This window comes from Vulpes vulpes, chromosome 10 (assembly GCF_048418805.1).
Source record: "Vulpes vulpes isolate BD-2025 chromosome 10, VulVul3, whole genome shotgun sequence".
NCBI classification, from domain to species: Eukaryota; Metazoa; Chordata; class Mammalia; order Carnivora; family Canidae; genus Vulpes; species Vulpes vulpes.
The window spans coordinates 1,310,378-1,337,707 of record NC_132789.1 but is presented as its reverse complement, the minus strand read 5'-3'; positions in this window follow the sequence as shown (position 1 = coordinate 1,337,707).

Genomic DNA, 27,330 nt, shown 5'->3' with positions numbered 1-27,330 from the left:
GTAGTCACACTTATAGAATTAATAAGACATTGAGGGAAGTTTAGTTTAACTCCTGGGGAATTAGGGAGACATTACTGATTAGTGCAGACTGTCCTGGGGAACTAGGGAGCTATTCTAGCCAGAGCAAAAACACTTGGGGGAAAATTCAGGACAGAGGAGACACACTTGGGGAATTAGGAAGACATACCATGTAAAAGATGACACAACTGGGAATTAATGAGATTTCCTGAGTTAGTGTAGACACATCTGGGAAACTGAGTACATACAGAGGCCAGAGCAGACACACCTGGGGAATTAGATCTTAGGTCAGAGTGGACATACCTGTGGAATGACTTAAGGAGATAACCCATTTCAGTTTAGATATACTTGCACTATTAGACAGTTATCCCAAGTCAGTGTAGACACACATGGGCATCTAGAGACACATCAACTGGTCAGGATAGACACTATTGCAGAATTAGAAAGGCAAACTATTTAAGAATCAACACATCTAAGAATTAGATATATCCCACACCCAGTTTAGAAATATCTGAGATATTAGGGAGATATTTCAGGTCATATTAGAAAATAGGGAGGGAGACACATGAGATTTGAGTAGACACATCATTAGAATTAAGGAGACATCTTTTGAGAAAACATACCTGGATAATTAGGGAGATATTCTAAAGTGGGTAGACAACCGAATTAAGTATTAATTGGGAACTAGGGAGATATCCCAGGTCAGGGTAGACACTGGTGGGAAAGTAGACATCCCAGGCCAGGATAAACATACCTGAGATACTAGAGAGCCATCCCCGATCAGGCTAGATACACCTTTATAAGCAGAGAAAGAAAGAAAAAAATAGAGTAGAACACCTGGGGTTCTATGTGGATATACTAGGTCAGAGACAGCACACCAGAGAAAATAGCCCAGATCAAGGTAGGCTTACCTGAGTAATTAGAGAACCATTGAGGTCAGTGTAAACACACCTGGGAAATAGAGAAACACCCAACTCAAGATAAAAATACCTGTGGATCTATGAAGATACACCATGTCAGAGTAGACACACCTAGAAAATAAGGGGACATTCTGGACAGTGTAGACTTGTCTGGGAATGAGAGACATCATAGGTCATGATTGACACACCTGGGGATTTAGAGAGATATTCCAGGTTAGTACAGACACACATGGAGAATTAGGGACCCATCCTGAGTCAAGATAGACACTTTTGGGGAATTAGAAAGACATCCCAGATCAGGGCAATTTGAGAAACATCCACGTCAGAGAAGACAGATCTGGGGAACTAGGTAGATATCCCATATTAGAGTAGACACAACTAGGGAGATGTAGAGACAACTCAGATTACTGTACATCCTCCTGGGGGAATTGAGAGTTATTATATGTCATAGTAGACTCACTGGAGAACTAGGGAGACATCCAGAGTCAGAGTTAGACACAATGGACACACCTAGGGAGTCAGGGTTACAACCTTGGGAGCTTCCCAGGTAAAATACAAAACCAGCCATTATACATAGAGGTCAGAGAGAGACCAAGGAAGGCAGCAAACCACTCCAGGTTGGGAGGTGGCAGGTTTAATATGTAAGGGAACTTACATTCAAGACTTGTATTGGGTAGTTGCTAGATGAGTAGGTCTCGGCACCACCACTTGCCAAATCCTAAAAGTTTATATCACTGCATCCAGTCACATATTACCATCAAGATGCTCTCAACCATCACTATCTAAGGCTATGTCCTTGAGGCAGCTTCTGGGAGCAGAGCAGAGAAGGCAAACAGAACGCACATTCCAGTGACAGGGGGGAGGATGAGGAGCCTTCAACCTTTAATTGCCTGGATTTAGCTCATGCATCAACTGGTGGTGACATCCTAAAATAACATTTCAGGTCACAGTAGACACATTTTGGGGAAAAGAAAGACCTCTCATGTCAGTGTAGACAACAACTGGGAAATAGAAAATCATGCCAGGTCAGAGAAGATGCACCTAGTGATTTGGGGAGACATATAATGTCAGGGTCAACACACCTAGGGAACAAGGAAAACATCCCAAGTAAGAGTTGACCAAACTGGGACAAGAGAAATACATCCTAGGTCAGAGTAGACACATCTGGTTTATTATGGAGACATACCCAGTCAAGGTAGACAATCTAAGATATTAGGTGGTTATCAATAGACATCCCAGGTTAAAATAAACACTCTTGGGGGAATTCAGGAGTCATCAAAGTTCAGTGTAGGCACAATTGGGGAATAAAGGAGACATCCCAGGTCAGTGAATACACACTTGGGGAATTAAGGAGACATTCCACATCATGTAGACACACATGAAAAATTTGGAAGACATCACTGGGCAGGGTAAACACAAATGGTAAAGAAGGGATATAAGCCAGGCCAGAGTCATCAAACCTGAGGAATAGAGAGACATCCTTTATCCATGTGGACAAGCCCAGTGAATTAAACAGACAACCAGATTGTGTTAGACACTTGTGGGGAAAGAGTGAAACAACCTGAGCCAATGTAGATACAATTGAAGCAGTATGGAAATATCCAAGGTCAGGGTTAACACAGCTGGGTAGATATCCATGTTTGGGTAGACACACCTGGCAATTAGGGAGATATCTGAGGTTGAAGAAGACATAGTTGAGGAATATCTTGACATCACACATCATGGTAGACACATAAGGAGAATTATGGAGACATGCCAGGTCAGGGTTTACACACATGAGAATTTAGGGAAACATCCCTGGTTAAGTTCCATACCTTGAGAACCAGAGAGATATCCCAGGTCATGGGACAAATAATTTGGGATTTATGCCAACATCCCAAGTTAGTGGGGGACATACTTGGGTTATTATATTGACATTCCAGGTCTGAGTGGACCCATCTGAGTAATCATGGAGACATCCAAAGCCAGTATATACAATCCTGTGAAATTAGAGATATGTCACAGGTCAGTGTAAACACATAAGGAATTAGGAAGGCATCTAGTTCAATGTAGACGAAACTGAAGAATTAGATCAATAACCCTTGTCCCAGAGTAGACACACCTGGAGAATTAGGGAGATATCCCCAAGTCAGTGTTGACACATCTATGGAATTGGAGATCTCAAGTCGGACACACACCTTGGGATTTAACAAAACATCCCAAGTCAAGTTTACGGATATGTGGAATTAGGCAGATATCCCAGGCTATTGTAGATGCACCTGAGAAATTAGGGAGACATCCTTATTGAGGGTAGACTGCCTGAGCAATGAGGGAGACATCCTTGGTCAGTGTAGACATAGTGAACTAGGGAGACATCCAGCTTCAAGGTAGATACACATTGGAATAAGAAAGACATTCCAGATTAGAGTAGACACACCTACAGAATTAGGGAGACAGAGATGGCACACCTGTGCAATTACAGACATGTCACATTTCAGTGTATATACAAATGGGGAACTAGGGAGGCATACTAGGAAAGTATAGAAACATCTGTGGAATTTGAGAGACATCCCTGGTCACAGTAGACATGCCTTGGGAAATTGACACGGAGAATTAGTGAGATTTCCCAAGTCAGTGTAGACACAATTCAGGAATTACAGAGAAACCTTAGGTTAGGGTAGACAAATCTGAGAAAATGAGGATTTATCCCAGGTCAGGGTAATACAACCAGGTATTTAGAAAAATATCACAAGTGGTGTAGACATAATTAAGGATATATAGAAAAATGACAGGACTATAGACACATCTAAATTATGACTGTTACATCCCAGGTAAGGTTAGACCATACATATGGAAACTGTGAGCTATCCAGGTCAGACTAGTCAAACTGGGGTACTAAGGAATCATCCCAATTCAAGGGGGACAAAACTGAGTAATACAAGATCCCAGGACACAGTATACAAACCTGGGGAATTAGGAATACATCCCAGGTTAGTGTAGCCACACCTTGATAATCAGAAACATCCCTGGTCAGTGTAGAAAAACAGAGAATAAAAGAGAAAACCTGTGCCACAGTAGACACATTTGATAACTAAGGAAACAACTCAGGTCAGTATTGACCCTTGAAATATTATGGAGCCATCCAAGCTCAGGAAACACATACCTAGGGAACTAGGAGAACATCTCAGGTCAAAGCAGATACACTGGAGGATTAGACAGTCATACCAGGTCAGGAAAGACAAACCATGAAATCAGGAAGACATTCTAGAAAAGTGTACACATTTGGGGAATTATTGAAACAGCCCAGGTGAGCATAGACATACCTGGGGGATTAGAAAGACATCCCAGGTCAGAGTAGACTCATCTAAGTCATTAGTGAGATCTCAAATCACTGTAGACAAACCTGTGAAATTAGACATCTGTGTCAGTGTAAACACAACTGGAAACTGGAAAAACATCCTAGGCCAGATACATATACATCAAGTACATTTAGAACATATCCCAGGCCAGTGTAGACACACATCATGCATTGGGAGACATCCCAGATCAATACAGACATAGGGAGGGCTATTATATCACCCAGGTCACAGTAGACACAGCTGGGGAATTAGGGTGTCTTCTCATGACAGAGGAGAAACTACAAGAAATTAGGACACCATTCATGACCAGAGCAGACATTCTGAGGAAGTATGAAGTCATCCCAGATCATGGTAAACACATCTGGAGAATTAAGGAAGCAGGTCAAGGTAGACATATCTGGGTAGTTACAAAAACATATTAAGACATACTGGACACACCAGGGTATTTAGGGACACATCCAGGTCAATGAGCCATATCTAGGGAATTAGGGAGACATCACTGGTCAAAGATGACATGCTTGGAAAATAAAGGGAAAATCCCAGGTCAGTATAGACACAGCTGAGTAATGAGGGAAACATCTCAGGCCAGAGTGGACACACGTGAGGAATAAGGGAGACATCCAATGTCAGAGTAGACACAGCATGGGAATTGAGGAGACATGCCAAACAAAGGGGGACAAACCTGAGTACCTAGACAGATATCCCATGTCTGAGTAGATATCCTTGGGGTATGATGGAAATATCACAGGTCGGTGATGATACACAGGGAATAAGGGAGACATTATGTCAGTGTAGACACACAGAGAGTATTAGGGAGACCTCCCAGATTAGGGTAGAAACTTCTGAAGAATAAGAGTATAGTAACATATCAGAGTAGACACACCTGGGGAATTAGGGAGACATCCCAAGTACAGGTAGATACACATGGGGGAATTGGGTGACATCCTAGGCGAGGGTAGACATACCTAGAGAATAAGGGAGACATGCCAGGTCCAGGAAGACACCCCTAAGGACTATAGGAGACACCCTAGGAGATGGTAGACCTGCCTGGATATTAGGAGGTGTCGCCTGTTCAGAGTAGACACATCTGGGGAATGAGGAGGAACATCATCGGTCAGTTTAGACAAAGTGGAGAATTAAAAAAAAAAACACCCAAAATCAGGAAAGAAGCTTTTAGGCATTATAGAAACTGGGAATAAGGGAGATCTACAAGGCCAGTGTAGGCAGAGCCAGAAATTAATAGACATCCCAAATCAGGAACAAGGGGAAAATCCTAAATCAGAGTAAACACATCTAGGAAGTTAGAAAGATACCCCAGGCCAGTGTTGACAAGCTTGTTTGGATTCCTCCCACGTTGCTCCCTATATGTTTATGGCTTAAATTCCCCTCAGGCTGTCCTTTTTCAGGGAAACATCTGGCTGGATATCCAACCATAAAACACTGAAACAGCTAAAGCTCGGGGGAGACAAATACCTCTTCACCTCCTTTATTCACGTACTAGCTCACTCACTATGTATGGTTGTCATGGTAACAGATGGGGACAAAAATCCTGAGAGAAGGTAATTTTTTTAAATAAATTTATTTTTTATTGGTGTTCAATTTGTCAACATACAGAATAACACCCAGTGCTCATCCCGTCAAGTGCCCACCTCAGTGCCCGTCACCCAGTCACCCCCACACCTCCCACCTCCCCTTCCACCACCCCTAGTTCACTTCCCAGAGTTAGGAGTCTTTATGTTCTGTCTCCCTTCCTGATATTTCCCACACATTTCTTCTCCCTTCCCTTCTATTCCATTTCACTATTATTTATATTCCCCAAATGAATGAGAACATATAATGTTTGTCCTTCTCCGACTGACTTACTTCACTCAGCATAATACCCTCCAGGTCCATCCACGTCGAAGCAAATGGTGGGTATTTGTCGTTTCTAATGGCTGAGGAATATTCCATTGTATACATAAACCACATCTTCTTTATCCATCATCTTTCAATGGACACCAAGGCTCCTTCCACAGTTTGGCTATTGTGGACATTGCTGCTAGAAACATCGGGGTGCAGGTGTCCCAGCGTTTCACTGCATCTGTATCTTTGGGGTAAATCCCCAACAGTGCAATTGCTGGGTCGTAGGGCAGGTCTATTTTTAACTCTTTGAGGAGCCTCCACACAGTTTCCCAGAGTGGCTGCACCAGTTCACATTCCCACCAACAGTGTAAGAGGGTTCCCTTTTCTCCGCATCCTCTCCAACATTTGTGGTTTCCTGCCTTGTTGATTTTCCCCATTCTCACTGGTGTGAGGTGGGATCTCATTGTGGTTTTGATTTGTATTTCCCTGATGGCCAGTGATGCGGAGCATTTCCTCATGTGCGTGTTGGCCATGTCCATGTCTTCCTCTGTGAGATTTCTGTTCATGTCTTTTGCCCATTTCATGATTGGATTGTTTGTTTCCTTGGTGTTGAGTTTAATAAGTTCTTTATAGATCTTGGAAACTAGCCCTTTATCTGATACGTCATTTGCAAATATCTTCTCCCATTCTGTAGGTTGTCTTTGAGTTTTGTTGACTGTTTCCTTTGCTGTGCAAAAGCTTCTTATCTTGATGAAGTCCCAATAATTCATTTTTGCTTTTGTTTCTTTTGCCTTTGTGGATGAATCTTGCAAGAAGTTGCTGTGGCCGAGTTCAAAAAGGGTGTTGCCTGTGTTCTCCTCTAGGATTTTGATGGAATCTTGTCTCACATTTAGATCTTTCATCCATTTTGAGTTTATCTTTGTGTCTGGTGCAAGAGAGTGGTCTAGTTTCATTCTTCTGCATGTGGATGTCCAATGTTCCCAGCACCATTGATCGAAGAGACTGTCTTTCTTCCAGTGGATAGTCTTTCCTCCTTTGTCGAGTATTAGTTGACCATAAAGTTGAGGGTCCACTTCTGTATTCTCTATTCTGTTCCATTGATCTATGTGTCTGTTTTTGTGCCAGTACAACACTGTCTTGACCACGAGAGAAGGTTATTTTATAAGCTTGGACTCTTGGCTACAAGACTTAAACCTGATTCTTGCTGACTTAAGAAAACAGGGCTCTTTTTTCTTTACTCTCTCTCTCTCTTTTTTTCTTTTTTGTGATTAAGTGCTTGGAAAGGCCGAGCACTGACAGCAAACACAGCTGCAGTCAGGGTTCTGCGGCATCTTGAGGGCCACAGGCTCTGCCTCCTTCCAAATTGCAGCCATTGTCAGGCTCCACGTGGCACCACTGAAAGGACTGCCAGTCACTTCATGATAAACACCCCAAAGTACTGAAGTGAGAAGTTTGGCCAAATCTGGGGGTGTAGGGAACTTGTCGCTAAGGAAGTGACATTTAATCCAGGTGTCCCTGAGGAAGTGATGTTTAAAAGGTAAACGACAACTGAACCAAAAAGCAATACAGGAGAGCAGGGTAGGGAGAGGAAACTGCAAACATAGTGGCTCTGGATCCAAAGAACTGACTCCAGGTCTGGGCATTATGTGCATACCCTTAGGTATAAGACAAGTCTGGGGTATTTTTAAAAAAGATTCTATTTATTTATTCATGAGAGACACACAGAGAGAGGCAGAGACATAGCTAGAGGGAGAAGCAGGCTCCCTACAGGGAGCCTGATGTGGAACTCGATCCTAGGACCCTGGGATCATGACCTGAGCCAAAGGCAGATGCTCAACCACTGAGCCATCCAGGTGCCCCAAGCCTGGGGCATCTTGAGGTTTCACAAGGCAAGGCAGCTATGAAGAGCTGGGGAGTTGTGTCAGTAGGACACAGGAACCAGTGCCATGGGGCTCTCGCTGGACAGGGTGGGTTAATTCAAACACCAAAAGGAAAATGACTTTAATGGATCGAGAGTCATTAAGCATATGAAAATTCAAGCCTAAAAATTAGAAATGAACGTGTGGGCATTACTATGTACCTTACAAAGATACAGGACCAAGAGAGAATACTAGGGACAGCTACACACAAATAGATACACTACATGAAGTAGGCAATTTCTAGAACACGCAAACCACCACAAGTGACTCAAGAGGAAATAGAAAATCTGATGAGATCTACAATAAGTGAAGCGATTGAATCAGTGATGAAAAACCTCTAGAAAAGCCCAGGACCACCTGGCTTCACTGATGAGTACACTACGTGTTTAAAAAGTAGTTGCAGTGCCCACTGATCTGCTCTACAGATGACCCCAGCAGCTTTCACACGCTTTTGCCACACAGGTATTTGTGCTTCTGACCCTAGCTGCCTGAGTCTCTCATCACTTCTTTCCCCTCCCTCCAGCCAAAGCCCAGGATCAGCAGCAGAAGCCATCCCAGGCCTTTGCAACTGACCAGTGCAAGACACCAGCCTAGACCCCTGCGGCTGGCGCCCACTGCTGTGCATGCAGTCAGAACTAGCCTGTGCATCTGTGAACATGCACCCCACCAACCTGAGGCCCTTCATGGCCTCCATTGCAATGTGCCTGCTTGGGGGGAGGCCGTGCAGCCATGGACAAGCCTATTGACAGCTAGGGCCCCTATAGCTGCCAGTGTATCCACAGCAATTCCTGGCACTTGCTGCATACATTAGCTCTTAACCACTAGTATGAGTTTGCAACTGGTCCCTACCACTATACACACACTTCTAGCTGTCCCCTACAGCCAAGTGTGTATACACCACAGGCTCCAGTTATTACTCCTGCTTGTCCTGGTCCCTAGCTGATGGACCTGAAGGCACTACTGAGGACTTACAACCCTTACAGCATCTGTGGACATATAACCCAACAAAAATCGTGCAGTTGTTGATGCTGCGGACCCCGATGACATAAGCAAATGAGTCATCACACCAAATCGGCACCACTACACTTCCATATTAGGCACCCTACACATCTAGACTCAGGGTCAGCACATTTTAGCATGTTCCTCTCTGCAAGTGAAGGTCTTTCCTTACTGAAGTCCATCTATAAAGTATGGAACACTGACTGCTTCTTCAACCATACAGATACCATATAAGGCTATAGGGATCATGATGAATCAGGGAAACATGACTCCACCAAAGGAATACATTAAACTTGTCCTGAAGAAATAGAGGTCCAGAAATTGCCTGACAAATTCAAAGTAATTATTCTATTCTAAAGATGCTCAGAAAATTCCAAGAAAATACAGATAAATGATGAAATCAGGAAAACAACGCAAGGACAAAATGAAAAATTCAACAAAGAAATAGAGGAAAGAAAAAAAAAAGGAAACAGAAGAACCAACCAATCAAACCATGACTGAAGTGAAGAATTTAATAAATAGCTTCAAAATCATTTGGACCAAGCAGAATTAAAAATCAGTAAGCTCCAAAACAGAATACTTAACCCAGCAGCTCTGTCCTTCAGAAATGAAGTCAAGACAGACTTTGCCAAGCAAAGAAAAACTTCGGGACTTCATCAACATTAGATCTGCCTAACAAGAAATCCTGAAAGGAACCTCTCATATGAAACAAAAGGATGCTAACTAGTAATATGAAAAATATGTAAAGAAACAGCATACTGGCAAAGGCAAGTATATAGTCAGATTTAGGATACTCTAAGAATGCAGTGTGGTGGTGTGTGCTAACCACTTAACTCTAGTATAAAGGTCAAAGAACAAAACTATTAAAAATAGCTATTTGCTACAATAATGTGTTAATAGATACACAACAAAAAGATTAAAAAGTGTGACATCAAAAACATAAAATGTAAGGGGGAGGAATACTAAGGCAATCAATGTAGTTATCCACATAAAATAGACTCATATCTGTAAGATGTATCAAGTAAGCCTCAAGGTAGCCACAAAACAAAAACATAAGATAGTAGCCACACACAAGATAAAGAGAAGTGTAGGGTATTTTGGTGGTTCTGTCAGTTAAGTGTCCAACTCAATCCCAGCTCAGGCCTTGATCTCAGGATCATGGGTTCAACTCCATGCTGGGAGTAGAGCCTACTTAACAAAAATTTCCAAAAAAGGATAAAGAAAAGGGAATCAATATAAAGCATTACAGAAAATGATCAATTCACAAAGGAAGAGAAAACAGCAAGAGGGGGAAAAAGTAATGAAGAAACTCCAAAACAGCCAGGAGACAATTAACAAAATACCAATAGTAAATCCTTACCTATCAATAACTATGTTAAAAGTAAATGGATTTGATTTTCCAATCAAAAGGCAAAGAGTGACTATATAGGTTAAAAAAAAAGAAAAGAAAAGACCCAACCTGTAAGAGACTCACTTCAACTTCTAGGACATACACAGGCTCAAATTAAAGGGAGAGAAAAATATATTCTGCACAAATGGAAACTAAGAGAAGAGATTGCTCTACTTTTATTAGACAAAATAGATTTTAAGTCCAGAACAGTAACAAGAAACAAAGAAGGTCATTAAACAATGAGAAAGGAGTCAGTTAATCAAGGGATATAACAATTATAAATATATATGCACCCAACATCAGAGTGCCCAACTATATAAGCAAGTACTCTCAGATCTGAAGGGAATAATAGAAACAATATAATAACAGTAGGGGGCTCGATACTCCGCTTTCAACAATGGCTGGATTACTTGGATAGTAAATAAGTCAGGAAACAGTGGACTTGAACTTTAGAACTAATTGACCTAACATAAATACACAGAATACTCCACCTAACAACAGAATGCACATCTTCCCAAACATATATAGAATGTTCTCCAGGATAGAACACATGTTAGGTCACAAAATAAGTCTCAGTATATTTTAAAAGATTTAAATTATAACAACTATCTTTTCTGACCACAGTGACATGGATCTAGACATCAACAACAGAAGGAAAACTGGAAAATGTATAAATATGTGGAAATGAAAAAACAATGAAATCAAAAGGGAAATAAAAAATATATTGAGACAAAAAAGGAAACACGATGTATCAAAATGTATGGAATATAGCAAAAGCAACACTAAGATTGAATTTTATAAATATAAAAACCTATATTAAGAAAAAAGAAAGATCTTCAACAAATAACCTAACAATGTACCTCAAGGAACTAGAAAGAATTTCCACATGCAAAAAATGAAATTGGACCCCCATCTTACCACTCTCACAAAAATTAGCTTAAAATGGATTTAGGACTTAAATATAATATCTAAAACCATAAAATTCTTAATAAAAAGCATGGGAAAAGCTCCTTGACATAGGTCTTGGCAGTGATTTTTAAAAATAATACCCAAAGCATGATCAACAAAAGCAAAAAGCAAAGAGTGAGACTATACCAAACAGCAAAGGAATTATCAACAAAATAAAAGGCAACCTAGAGGATGGGAGAAAATATTGCAAACTATGTATCTGATAAGAAGTTAACATCAAAATGTACAAGGAGCTCATACATCTCAGTAGAAAAAAAAATCTGACTTTAAAAATAGGCAGACGACTTGAATAGACATTTCTCCAAAGAAGACATATAAAAAGGCAACAAGGACATGAAAAGTTGTTTGAGGGATCCCTGGGTGGCGCAGCGGTTTGGCGCCTGCCTTTGGCCCAGGGCGCGATCCTGGAGACCCGGGATCGAGTCCCACATCAGGCTCCCGGTGCGTGGAGCCTGCTTCTCCCTCCGCCTGTGTCTCTGCCTCTCTCTCTCTCTCTCTGTGACTATCATAAATAAATAAAAAATTAAAAAAAAAAAAAAAGAAAAGTTGTTTGACACCACTAATCATCAGTAATGATGCTAAGCAAAGCTACAATGAAGTATCACCTCACCTGTTAGTATAGCTATTATCAAAAAAGACAAGAGAGAACAAATGGCAAAGATTCGGAGAAAAGGGAACTCTTGTGTACTTGGTGGGAATGTAAATTGGAGCCTCCACTATGGAAAAATAGTACAGAGGCTCCTCAAAAAAATAAAAACATACAACCACCTAGTACGATCCAGCAATGCCAGTTCTGGGTATGTATTTGAATAAAATGAAATCACTATCTAGGAGTGATATATGCACCCCATGTTCACTGCAGCATTTTCACAAAGACCAAGTCATGCAAACAACTTAAGTGCTCATGGTTGGATGAATGGATAAAAAGGAAATCTTGCCATTTGTGACAAGATGGATAGACCCAGAGTACATTAAGGTCAGTGAAATAAGTCAGAGAAAGACAAATACTCTACAATCTTATATGCAGAATCTTAAACATCAAACTCATACAAATATAGAGTAGAAAATGGGGGTTGCCGGGTCTGGGAGTGAGAGAAACGGGAAGACACTGATCAAAGGGTACAAACTTACAATTATAAGAGTAAATTCCTGAGAGCTAATGTATAGCATGTGACTAAAGTTAATGATACTGCATTGTGCACTTGAAAGTTGCTATGATGGGGCGCTTGGAAGGCTCAGCCAGTTGAACATCTGCCTTTGGCTTGGATAGTGATCTCGGGGTCCTGGGATCAAGTTCTATGTCGCACTTGCTGCTCAGCAGGGAGTTTCTCCCTCCACCTCTCCCTATCCCCCACTCTCATGTTCATGTTTGTTCTCTCTCTCTCTCTTAAATAAATAAAATATTTTTAAAAAAGAAAAAAAAAAGAAAGTTGTATGGTGGTAGAGTTTTAATGTTCTTACTATAAGAACAATAGCAAATGGAAACTAATGATCCTCATTAAAGAGGTGAAGGATGCATTAGCTAACCTTATTGTGGTAAATGTTTCTCAGTACACAGATGTATCAAATGATCATGTTGTACACCTCAATCTCACACAATGTTATAGATCAATTATAGCTTCATAAAAGTTGATGGGGTGGGGGTGGGGAATTATAGGCCAGTTTCCCTTACAAATATTGATGTAAAAATCCTCAAAAAATACTATAAAACCTAACCAGCAGCATATTAAAGGAATTATACACCATGACCAAGTGGTATTTATCACAGGAATGCAAGAATGGCTAAACATACAAAAAATCAGTCAATGTAATACAGATAATTATTGGAATTTAAAAATCATGATCCTATCTATCAAAGTAGAAAAAGCATTTGGCATATTCTAACAGCCTTTCATGATTATTTATTTATTTTTTTGCCTTTCATGATTAAAAAGAATTCAAGAAACTATGAATGGAATGAAACATCCTCAATGTGACAAAAGGCATTTTTAAAAAACATATTGCATTTATATCAGGTGACTTAGAGTAGTAATATTCATAGAGACAAAAAATAGGATGGTGACTGCCATGGGCTGGAGAAGAGATAATAGGGAGTTATTGTTTAATGTGAACAGAGATTCAGTTTTGCAAGATGAAGAAAGGTCTGGAGATGGATACTGGTAATAACAATATGAATGTACTTAATTGCTTTTTCTTCTTTATTTTTTTCTGATTAGCAATTCTGGTACAATGTTGAATAGAAGTGGCATAAACAGACATCCTTGTATTGTTCCTGAACTTAAGGGGAAAACTTTTAGTCTTTAACCATTGAGTATGATAGTGAATATGTTAGCCATAGCTTTTTAAAAATCATTGATTTTTTAAATTATGGTAAAATATGCATACCATAAAACTTACCATCTTAATAATTGTCAGTGTACAATTCAGTGATATTAAGTACATTCATATTGTTACCATAATTTAAAAAATCAATGATTTTTAAAAAGCTATGGCTAACATATTCACTATCATACTCAATGGTTAAAGACTAAAAGTTTTCCCCTTAAGTTCAGGAACAATACAAGGATGTCTGTTTATGCCACTTCTATTCAACATTGTACCAGAATTGCTAATCAGAAAAAAATAAAGAAGAAAAAGCAATTAAAAATATACAGATTGGAAAGGAAGAAGGAAAGTTTTTCTACTTATAGATGACTTGGTCTTATATATAGAAAATCCTAAAGAATCCATACACAGAGACAAACTGCCAGAGATAATGAAAGAATTTAGCACTTGCAGGAGGCAAGACCAACACACCAAAATCAGTTGTATTTTCATACAGTAGTTGTAAGTTATTTAAAAATTAAGAATATTATTCTATTTATAATGGCATCAAAATAATAAAATACATGGGAGTTAATTTCTTCAAGGAGGTGCAAAATTTGTATGCAAAATGTGGCTAAAAGAAATTTTGAAAGACCTAAATAAATGGAAATACATCCTGTGTTCATTGATTGAAGACTTAATATTGTTAAGTCAGAACTATCCAAAGCAATCTACAGATTCAATGCAATCTTTACTAAAATCCCAAAGGTCATTTTTTTTTTTTTGGCAAAAGTGGTAAACCAGATTCTAAAATGCATGTGGAATTGCAAGTTATCCCAAATACCAAAACAATCTTGAAAAAGAACCAAGTTGGAAGACTAACACTTCCTTATTTCAAAGCTTATACAAAGCATGGCAATCAAAAGAATGTGGTATTAGCCCAATGACAGACAAATGGGATAGGATTGAGAGTCCTGAAATAGACCCATATCATCAGTGGTCAGTAGGTTATTGACAAGCTTCCAAGTTCATTCTACGGGAAAACAATAGTGTCTTCCACAAATGGTGCAGGGACAGCTGTATGACCATATGTATAAGAACGAAGTTGGAACTCTATCTCCCTCCACATACAAAAATTAACTGAAATGGAGCAAAGACCTAAATTTAAGAGCTAAACCATACATGTCTCTGGGGAAAACCTAGGGGTAAACTTTTGTGACCTCAGATTTAAAAATGAATTCTTAGATGTGACACCAAAAGCACAGGCAACAAAAGAAAAAACTAAACTGGCCTTCAACAAAATGGAAAATTAATGCATTAAAAGACATTGTGAATGATGGAAGTAGGGTGCACAAATCATAAATCTTATAGATGAGGGTTGAGGCCCCGCAGGGCAACTCATAAGGGTTGAGTGACCAGAATATACCAAAAACTCTTACATCTCAACAGCAAAAGATGAACAACCCAATTAAAAATTGGGCAAATGACTGGAGTAGACATTTCTCCGCAGAAGATACACAATCGCCAACAAGCACAAGAAAAGGTGCTCAGCCCCAGGAGCCACTGGGAAAGGCAAGCCAACGCAACAGTGAAGTTCTAGTGCACACCCAGTAGGATGGCAATAATCATAATTTTTGAAAACAGAAAATAACAGTGTTGGCAAAGGTGTGAATAAAGTGGGGACCTCAAACGTTGCTGTTGGGAATGTAGAACAGCATAGCCACTGTGGCAAACTGCCGAGTATTTCCTCAAGAAGTTAAATGTAGAATTATCCAAATGATCCAGCAATTCCCACTCTGATACTTGTACCTGAATATTCATAGCAACACTATACTCAACAGCCAAAGTCTGAAAAAATCCCAATGTTTGTCAGCCAATGAGTGGATTCACAAGTAGTCCACCCATACAAAGGATATGGCTGAGCCATAAAAACAAATTGAGCACCAATGCATGGGTGGATCTTGAAAACATCCTGAGTCGAAGAGGTCGGAAAGGGAAACTCATCTTCTGCAGGATTCTATTTATATGAAGTGCTAAAAGTGCACAAATGTACAGAGGTGGAAAGTTGACTGGCAACTGCCAGGGCTGGGTTGGAGGGAAGGAGGGGTGACAAAAACGTTCGGAGGTGATGGTAGCACAACTGTAAGTGTCCTAAGTGCCTTGAACTGTACGCTTTAAAGTGCCTAATTTTATGTTATGAGAATTTCACCTCAATTAAAATAAAAGCCAAGAGAAAAACAATGGAGGCAGGGCTGACAGAGAGAACAACACGCACCAGGAAACTCACTGTCCGCTCTAGGTGCTAGGACGCCGATTCGTCACTGAAAATTGATAAGGAAACTAAGCGTTTACCCTGCCTTTACAACATTAATTATGCTTCCTGGTAAGTCCATGGTCCTCGTTAATATGGAACAGCTCTTTTAAAGAGAAGAACTCAAGACACAATTTCAGAGAAAATGAGAGAACTACAAGATTTAGCACCTTTTTAAAAAATCAATTCTGATCATTTCAATGGATATTAAAGCTATTAGGTGGAAGATAGTGAAACTCACGTGGGGGCACATCGTCACAACCTGAAATCACTGATCGGTCTCAGCATCAAACCAAATGAGCTGGACGGCCAGGACATGGCCCTCGACGTGATGTGTCACAACGAACTCAGCTTCCCCCATGAAGTATTTGCTGAAACAAACCAACCCAAATCGACTCAGCAGTTAGATTTAATTTCCAGCTGCAGTAATGTGTGAGACAGGAGAGCCTGCGAACCCACAAAGGTGGCGACCAGCTAAATCAGAATATGGGGCATTTCAACAGAGACGCCCCTGTGATTTCACCGGCTAGTCTACATGAGGGTTGGAAGCCCACAGTATGAGGGGGGCCTAATCCAGATCTGGAGGGACCTGGGGAACACAGCACTCAGACACAATACGTAGAATTTGTTAGGACCTGGGTCACATGAACCCACTAATAAATACAGTTTTTAGACAAGCAATATGCATATAGATTGGCATTAAATTAAAGAATTCTTGTTTGTTTAATAAAGTGTAACAAAGTATGGCACTTCTGGAAGAGGAGCTCTTTTGTTAGGACGCACACTGAAGTGTTTCTGAGTGAAATGATGGGACATCTGTGATTTGCTTTAAAATGCTGCAGTTGTGCTGGATGGTGCCCTGTGACCTCGTGCTCTGGTCCCCAATGCCTGCAGGGCGTGGAGGGGACAACGTGCTGCTGGGTCTCGGAGAGAGGGCACAGGGGACATCACGGCTCCTGCCCCCCTCCCCACGCAGCTCCCAGCAGGAAGGACCTCAGCGTTTCCCCACCCACCCCTGACTCCTGGGAGCTCCCACTGGTGGAACCTGAACACCAGGCAGGAGGTGTGTGTGGGGGTGCCCAGGTCATGGTGTGGGGTGAACGCGGTGCAGCCTGGATCTGGAGGGCAGCCGAGGTCGTCCTGCACAAGAGCCACCCCTAGACATCCCCAGCTTCACCTGAGTGCAGACACCTGATGCTCCTCAACAGTTGGAGTCTTGGTGACTCTGGACTGTGTCCGCCTGGCAACGATCGGCCGCTCCTCCAAGGGGGCGCGTGCAAGCTCCTGTCCTCACAGCCCCTCCTGGATGCCTCTCCCGTGTCCCCTGACGCCCCCATCTGAGTCCGTGACTCCTGTCCAGGCTCCCCGCTCTGGCACCACGTTGAAGAGCCACAGGGCGCAGAGGTGGAGAATCAGAATCCCTGTCCTCACACTGTCCTCGTTCCACTGAGACCAGCAATAAAGAGGGAAACAAAAATCAATCTGCTCGCAGAAAACTAATAAGAAATGGGGTTTAGTGCCGTTGGCAAAAGGAGCCCAGAAATGCAATAGGTTTTTTTCCCTTAATATTATATCCACAGGCTTTAGTGAAGGAAGTATTTGTTCATATCCCAAAATGAGCAATTACAAGATATTGCTGTTTGAGTGAAAAGCCTCTAGTCTACAGAGGAATTTAATTTTGGAAAGTGCAGATCTCAAGATCTGGGGCTCGGCTGCTGTCCAGGGGTGGGAGGCCGCCCCCCAGGGACAGACGGGGTCAGGGAAGGGACCCCGCTGCAGAGCTGACCCTGTGAGCGGGCACGGAGTCGGAGGGTACCACAGGTCACCCCCACCCCCAGGCCCAGGCGCACGTGGCCCTCGTGTCCCCCAGGGCGGGCAGATGCCGGGGAGTCCGTAGCGGGATCACGGCCAGCTCGCAGCCGCCTTGCACACAGAGTACACGGGCCTGGTAAACCCCTTGCTCCCAGGTCCTTGGGGGCAAAGCCCTGGACTGGAACCACGGGGTCGCACGGTATTTCCTGCCCGAGGCTTCCCGTGGCTTCCTGCTAGTCTGTGGTGGATGCACAGCTTGCACGGCCTCACGTGCGCTGGGTTCTGCCAACAGCACTCCTCACAGCCGTGGTGTCTGCTGACTGTCCTGTGGTGCCCCTGACGAGGAGGGACGTCGAGTGTCACGTGCCACTTAGCCAATCGAGCGTCTTCTCTGAAGACGTGGCTATTCCGAGTCTTTGCCCATTTTTTAACTGGATCATTTTGTTGTTGCCAAGCTGTAGGGGTTTGTATATATTCTGGGTGTTGATCCCTTACCGGGTATATGAAGATATTTTCTCCCATCCCGTGGGTTGTCTTTTCATGCCCTTGATGAGTCCTCTGGTGCCCCAAACTTTTCATTTGTGGAAGTCTAAATCATCCGTGATTTCTAGCTGCCTGTGCTTTGAATGTTATAGCCAATAAGTCACTGACAAATGCAACATCATGAATCTTTGCTCCTGTGTGTCCTTCTAAGAGTTGCAGAGGCTCAGCTCCTCCATTTAGATATTTGATCCAGTTTTCATTGATTTGGGTCATGAAAGGGGTCCAGCGTCCCTCTTTTGTGGACATGTGGATATCCAGTTTCCCCAACACGCTTCATTAAAACACACACACACACACACACACACACACACACACGCACGCACACGCACACAGACAAACCACAACCTGTCTTTTCCCCCATTGAATGGTCTTAGCAACTTTATTTGAAATCATTTGACCAAGTAGAAGAGGGCTTATTTCTGGGTTTTCTCTTCCCTTCCATTGGCCTATCCTTCTGTTTTGTGCCAGAACAACATTATTTCTGTTGCTGTATTTTTGCAATATATTTTTAAATCAAATCTGTGAGCCCCCCAACTTTGTTTTTCCTTGTCAAAATTATTTTGGCTATTTGGGTCCCTTGAAATTCCATCTGAAATTTACACTGTATTTTTCTATCTCTACAAAAAAACGTTTTTTAGGACTGTGGTAGTGATGGCATGCAACCTGCAGACCACTCTGGGGAGTGCTGCTGTCTTGGCAATGTCAAGTCAGCCAGCGGTGAACACAGGACATCTGTCCATGTATTAGCACCTTCTTCGTTCTCTTTCTGCAACACTGTGTAGTTATCATGCGCAAGTCTTCTGTCTCCTTGGTCAAATTTATTTCTAAATATCTTATTCCTTTTGGTGTCATTGGAAAAGGAAGTGTTTTCTTGACTTCCTTTTGGAAGGCTCGTCATCAGTGTATGGAACCACAAGTGATTTTTGCAGGTTGATTTGTGTCCTGCCACCTCCCTGAATCTGTCGGCGCTAACAGCTGTCTCCTTTGTTGGAGTTGTTAGAGTTCTGTACGTGCAAGACCATGTTGTTGTGAACACAGGGGACCTTGGTTCTTTCTCCCCGGGTTCCCTGCCTATTATTTCTTTTTTCTTGTCTAATTGCTCTGGCCAGCGATCACAATAGTACGTGGAGAAGAAGGAGCTGCAGCAGGTCTCGTGCTCCTGATCCTGGAGGAAAGTTCTCACTCTCTCACCTGCAAGGGTGTCAGCTGTGGGTTCAATTTGCCCTTGACCATGTTGAGGAGGTCTCCCCGCATTCTAAGCCTAAGTGTTTTCATCATGAAAGAAGGCTGCATTGGGTGAAATGCTTCTTCTGGCCCAGTTGAGACGATCATGTGGTTGTCCCCTTACTGCCATCTGTGTGCTGTATGACACCGACTTTTTGTGCGGGGCCGTCCCTGCATTCCCTCTCCTGTCAGGGACCCACCTCCAGTGGCCTCTGACGAAGGTGACACAGGGTTTAGGGTTTTGTCCCCAGGCTCACCAGTGCCTCTCAGTTTACCCCCTTGGATATGCCACCGACTCCCTCTGGGTGGGGTGACGGGTCCTGAGGAGCAGCCTGTCACACACCCCTCTGAGGAGAAAGGTGAAAGCAGCATGTTCAGGTTTTGTAATTTCCAAAGAAGGAACAGTCATTTTGAATGCAGTGGGGCTGAGACGGGAACCCACCCCCACCTAACACCACGTCTCCCGTCTCTGTCCCTTTACGGGAGCTGTCACCCCTGTGCAGCTACTTTTCTGGGTCTCCAGAGCTCCTGAATTACAGCGTGAGGACAGGGCATCTCACCGTACCCACCAAGGACGGTTTGCCCTGCAGCCATGCCCTGGCCCCTGGTGCTCCAGCCGAGCATCAGAAGAGGGGGCAGCTGGCATGTTGCAGGACAGACGTGGATCTCTATGTGCTGCAACACGCTCAGCACAGCACCCTCACCGAGTGATGTGCAGGGCCAGAGACAGACCAGCGACGAGCACGCTCCTCCCTGCATCTCACACATTGCTCCCAAGCACCCCAGCTTCCCTCTGCTGGACCCCACTCTGTCGCAATCACCAGTACTGGCGCAGCCACCACCTCCCCCCGGGTGACCTCCACCACCCACACGAGCTGGGGGAGGCCGCAGACAGTCACTGCACACTGCTCCATCCCTGGTGCCTGTTTCTGCTTTTCGAGGCTACAGATGCACATTGACGTTCAGAGGCCTCTCGCAGGCTCCCTCTGCTCAACAGGCAGCGTCTGGTTTGGATTTTTCTTTCCAGTCTCTGATCACACACTGTCTGAGTTCACCACTGTCCGCTGGAATTCGGAGCTTTTCTTTCTGGCTGAAGGAGAACTGGGACAGCCCCTGAACTCCCCGGAGGCAGGCCATTGAGAAGCTTGTTCCTCCTTTCACTGCAAAGATGCGAAGCCACAGCAGAAGGCACCTCTGCTCCCCCAGAGACCAAGTGCAGAGGGGCCTGAAGCCAACCTTCTGTTCCCCTGCCTTAAAACAACACTCCCTCCACCAGGCACAACCCTCCCCGAAGGAGCGAGCGTTGGGACATTTGTGCAAGTGCCCACAGCTGGGGCAAAGGCACATCGACCATGGAAGTTGCGGCATTAGTGCCAACGCTGCTATTTCCATAGAAACAGCACAAAATCCACCCAGGAAAGGACACTGAGTACCTAGCATTTGCTCAGTTTTAATGCGAGTGGACTCTCGGCTGTTTACTCCCCGGGCTGGGAAATGCCCACATGGTAACAGTGACCGCCTCCAACGTCCTTCGGTTTCTAACAGATTTTTCCAGTGGACCCACTGCTCGGGAATAAAGGGGGACGGGAAGCAATGTAAACAAAGCCAGAATCCCCAGGAAGGGGGGCAAGGGGAACACAGTTCTGCTCTATTTGTCCTTGGAGCTGACCGGCCCCAGGCACGATTCTGGGCCCCTTCTGCTCTGGAACCATCCCGTTCCTACAGTCCCTTTCCCACTTCTAACCTCAGACATTTAGCAGCTGTTTCTGTGAACATGGTGGCACCTGCTGGGTTTTGGAGGAACGGTGGTCCTAAGCGAGAGGGCGGCGGGTCCTCTGTTCTGCGGGCAGCCTTGCCTCCTGATGTGCCCTTGTGCAAATCTCCTGGGCTGTGCACCTCTGATTTGTAAATTAAACTTCAACAGAAGGGGAAAAAAGGTCATTCCCTGAGACAATCCAGGACAGTGTTTTAGGAGAGGGACTGTGACAGGTCCTACTGTTCTGATCAGCTTCTCCTCCCTGGGACAGGATTCTATAGCCCAACCCTGCCCAGCTCTGGCTGCTCTAGTGACCTTGCTTTGGCCAACTGAGTGTGGGAGGGAGTCACGTGCACCACTTCAGACCAGAAGCTTTGAGAGGCCCTCTCCCCTCCACTTCTCTTCCCTTCTCCTTCTCCCCTCTTGCCAGTCCTTTGGTTGGCGTTGGCGGCATCTTACCTGTGCCACTAGATGGCATCTCGTGGGCAAGAGGCAGAGGGGAAAGGCAATAGCAATGGGGTGTGCTAAAATCCATTGGTGGATTCCTAATGGGACGGGAGGGGGAGGGGAGAGGAGAAAGGGGGAGGGGGAGGGTGAAGAAGGGAGGAGGAGGGAGGAGAGGAAGGAGGGAGAGGGAAGAGGGAGGAAAGGTGAGGGAGGAAGAGGAGGGGGAAGAGAAAAAAAGAAAAAAAAAGAGAAAGGGAAAGGGGAGGAGAAGGAGGGAAGAAACAAGGGGGAGGAGGAGAGAGAAGGAAGAGGAGGACGACGACTGCCTACTTAACTTCAAGACTTACTAGGACGCTCCAGCACCCACACAGTGTGGCATTGGTGAAAGAATAGCCACACCCAGTAACAGAACAGAAGAGAACCCAACAATAGACCCGCAGAAATACAGAGTCAACTGATCTCTGATGCAGGGAAAAAAGCAAACAATGGAGCAAAGACAACTTTTTCAACAAATGGTGCTGGAACACCTGGACATTCTCACAGAAAAACAAACTGAACCTAGACACAGAATTAACTCAAGATGGATCAACACCTGAAGTGCAAAACTTTCTAGAAGATAATGCAGGAGAAAACCCAGGTGACCTTGGGCGAGGTGACACTATTTCAGCCGTGACACCAAAGGCAGGATCCCTGAAGGAAATAATTGATAAGCTGGACCTGATTAACTTCTTAAGCTTTGTTGTGTTTAGGACGTTGTCAAGTGTTGGAGAAGACAAGCCACCTTTTAAAAAGATATTTGTTTGTTTGTTGCTTGTTTGTTTGTGAGAAAGAGCACAAGTGCACCTGTGAGAGGTGGGGGGGGGGGCAGGTGGGAGGGAGACAGAATCCCAAACAGACCTCCTACGAGCATGGAGCCTAACTCGGGCCTTGATCTCACAACCCTGAGACTACGACCCTGAGATCATGACCTGAGCCAAAATCAAGAATCGGACTCTTGACTGACTGAGCCACCCCACTGAGCCAGGGCCCCAACAAGCCACTTCTGATATAGGATTTTGTTATGCAAAATATGCAAAGAATTCTTGAAACTCAACAACAACCCTATTGAAAAACCGGCCACTGACCTGAAGAGGCCCCTCACCAAGGGAGATAGACTAATAGCAAATAAACATTAAGAAGTGCTCCATGTTATATGTCCCAGAAATGCAAATTAAAACGACTAGGCATCACTACACACCTACAGAATAGCCCAAGTCCAGAAAGTCCAGAACACTAACACCACCAATTTCTGGAGAGGACTTGGAGCAACCAGACCTCTCGTTCAAGGCTGATGAGAATGCAGAATGGTGCGGCCACTCTGGAAGAGTTTGGTGGTTTCATTTATTTTTTTTTTAAGATTTATTTATTTCTAGATAAAGAGAGAGTGCCCACACAAGTAGGAGGAGGGGCAAAGGGAATTCCAAGCAGATGCAGAGCCCCACACGGGGCTTGATTTTACAATCCTGAGATCACGACCTGACCTGAACTGAAAATCAAGACTTGGGCGTTTAAACTACTGAGCCACCTCGATGCCCCAGTTTGGTGGTTTCTTAAAAAATTAAATATAGTCTTACCATAAGATCCAGCAAGCTCCCTGATACTTACGCTATGGATTTGAAAACTTGTGTCTACACAAAACCCGCACACAGATGCTTAGAGGAGCTTTATTCATAATTGCCAAAACTTAGAAGCAACAAAGACATTCTTCAGCGAGTGATTGGACAAATTGAGGTACATACAGAAAATGGAATATTATTCAGTGATCAAAAGAAATGAGCTTGAGCGTATGTCATCATGGAGGTCTAAGACACCCCTTGGTTTTGTCCCCCTCCAACAATGAAAATTAACAAAGATCAACAAAACTGACAAATATTTAGCTACACTAACAAAAAAGAGAAGACTCAAAATCAGAAATGAAGGAGGAGACATTACACCAGACACCTCAGCAACTGAAAGGATCATCAGAGACTATTACAAATAATGAAAGGCCACCAAGTTGGATAATCCAGAAGAATGGATAAATTCCTAGAAACACACAACCTACCAAGGTTGAATCAAAAAGAATTTAAAACTACGAACAGATCAATAATAAGTAAAGAGATTCAATCACTGATCAAAAGCCTCTCAACACAGAGAAGCCCAGGACCAGATGACTTCACTGGTGAATTCTACCAAACATTTAAGGAGGAATTTACACCAATCTTTCTCAAGTTCTTACCAAAAATTCAAGAGGAGGAAACACTCCCGAACCCATCTTACAAGGCTGGCATTCCCCTCACCAAATGCAGGCAAGGACAGGACAAGGAAACTATAGACCAAGATTCCTGATAAACACGGATACAAAACTTCTCAACAAAGTGTTAACAAACCAAATCCAACAGCACAAGAATCATACATCATGGTCGACTGTGATTCATCCCTGGGATGCAGGGATGGTTAAAAAAATGCAAGTCCATAAATATGATACAGCACATTAAGAGAGCGAAGATAAAAATCACCCAATCATGCCAACAGATGCTGAAGACAATTCGGCAACAATATAATATCCTCATGATAAAAACCCTCAACAAATTGGGTATAGAACAATCCTGAACAAAGTAAAGGTGATATATGACGAGTCGACAGCTAATATCATATCCAGTGGTGAAAGGTTAGAGCTTTTCCTCTGTGGTCAGGAACGAGACAAGAATGCTCACTCTCACCACTTCTATTCAGCACAACACTGGAAAGTCCTAACCAGAGCGATCTGGCGAGAAAAAGAAACAAAAGGCATCCAAATTGGAAAAGAGGAATAAAATTGTCTTTACAGGTGATATGATCTGACACATAGGAAATCTGAAGGACTCCAACAAAAAACCTGTTGGAATTAATCAATGAATTCACTAAAGTTTCAGGACACAAAATCAACCCACAGAAATCAGTGTGTTTCTATACTGTACCAATGAAATATCTGAAAAAGAAATAAAGAGAACTTTCCCATTCACAATGGTACCAAAACCAAGAATATACATAGGAATAAATTTAACCAAAGAAGTGAAAGATCTGTGCAGTGAAAACTGTAAGACCTTGAAGGAAATTGAAGGCACAAATGGAAAGACATTCTGTGTTCATGAGTCAGAAGAATATTGTTAAAATGGCCACATAACTCAAGGCCATCTACAGATTGAAGGCCCTCCCTATCAAAATGTCATGTTATTTGTTCACAGAAACAGAAAAAAAAATCCTAAAACTTGTATGGAACCACAAAAGACCCCTAAAGCCAAAGCAATCCTGAGAAAAGAGCAGAGCTGGAAGCATCACAGTCCTGATTTCATGTATAACACGAAGCTGTAGTCCTCAAAACAACATGGCCCTGACATAAAATTAAACACATTCACCAATAGAATAGAGAGTCCGAAATACACCCTGACGTATACAGTCAACCAATATTTGAAAAGGGAGCCAAGATTGCTCAATAGGGAAGGATGGTCCCTTCCGCAGTGTTGGGAGAGCCGGACAGCCACATGGAGCATGAAATTGGATCCCAGCTTACACCACTCACCAAATACCTTGGATTTCCTTAATGATGCATCATACCTGAAGCCAAGGAACTCCTAGAAGAGAACACAGTGGAGAAGCTCCTTGACATTGGTCTTGGAGATGATGCTTTGGACAGGACACCAGAATCACAAGTAACAAAAGAGAAAATTAAAAAGAGGATTACGGCAAACTAAAAAGCTCTGTACAGGAAAAGAAAATCCACAAACTGCCAAGACAACCTACAGAACAGGAAAAAGTATTTACAAATCATACATCTGATGAGGGGTTGATATATCTAAAGAACTCATACAACTCCTTGCCGGAAAAAGGAAACCAACTAAAAATTGGGCAGAAGAAGCAGATAAACCCTTTTCCAAAGACCACATCCAGATGGCCAACAGACACATGAGAAGATGCTCGACGTCGCTCATTATCAGGGGATGCCATGAGATGTCCCCCCCACCTGTTAGGATGGCCACTGTCAAAACCGGTGGGGATAGCAAGTGTGGTGACGATGGGGTGAAGAGGGACCCCGGTGTACTCCTGCTGGGAGCTGAAACCGCTACTGCTACCATCGCAGTGGAAAATGATGGAGGGTCCTCAACAAATTAACAGTAGAACTACCACATGGCCCAGCAATCCCAGTTCTGGGCGTGTTTCCGGGGGAAATGAAACAGGGTCTCAAAGAGATATCTGCACCCCCGAGTTCGTGGAGCATTAACCCCGTAGCTGAGACATGGACACAACCTGTGTCCGCGGATGGATGATGGAGAGACAAGCTGTGGTATGTGTGCTCTGGAAGGTGATTCAGCCTTGAGAAAAAAAGAAAATGATGCCATTGCCACCACACGGATGGACCCGGAGGGCATTACGGCAAATAAATAAGTCAGAGAAAGACAAATACTGTATTACCTCACAGATATGTGGCCTCTTAGACCCCATCCACCCTCCAAAAAACAAAACAACAGAACAGAACAAAACCTCAGAAGCAGCGAGCTCAGAGGCAGAGCGGTGGTTACCAGGGCTGTGGGCTGGGATGCGGGGCGAGGTTGGTCAAAGGGAACCTTCCAGGTCTCAGACAGCCCAAGGAGCTGAGGTGACACACAATCATAGTTAATCCTATACAATGACTTGTGAGTTGGTTGGAAGAGAGTAAAGGGTACATGGTCCCCCACGGTCAGTGGGAGCACTGGGATACGTAAGCGGAAGCAAACCCTTCATCCAAGTGTTTCAACTCGCACGAGGTTCTGACTCCTCAAAACTGGGAAAGGAAGAGCCGCGGAGAAACGTGGCAGCAGATCACTCAGGGAGGGCCCGACCGCATGGCTGCGCCGCAGGATGCGCTGGAGGACGCAGAGCTGGGAAGACCCTGCGACTGTCTCTGTTGCCGGGGGTGGACGATGAACGGGGGTCTCCAGGGCGGCACGAGAGCTCCTTGTGAGGCCATCGTCAAGGACCCCCCTAGTACACGCCGGTGTCCCAGCACGCCCACGGGATGTCGGGAAACCGTGGGCTCTGGGGGGCGACCTGTCCTTGCCGGTGCCCTGGTAACTATGTCCTGATGGTGGGGATGCTGACATGGGGAGGCTGTGCCCGGGGAGGGGGGACGTGGGAACCTCTGTACCTTCCTTTCGACTTTGCCGTAGACCCAAAACTGATTTTTGAAAACTTAATTATTCTTAAATAACGACTCACTTTTTATTTAAATACATGAAATGCCTCCAAACAGCCCTGTTATTAAAGCTCCACAAACACAACCACCGCCGAAGGCTCTGAGACTCAGGCCCCCATCTGATGGGAAGGAGGAAGGCTGAAAGGTGTCGAAGGCCAGGCCAGCCCCAGTGGTGACTGCCATGTGATCAGGAGTCTGAAGGAGACCGAACAGGACGCCTGGGATCTGGGGACAGCCCCGGGGGTGCCCACTGGACGGGTCAGGCAGTTGCAGGGCACAGTCCTCACTACGTAGGGCATAGGTGTCCC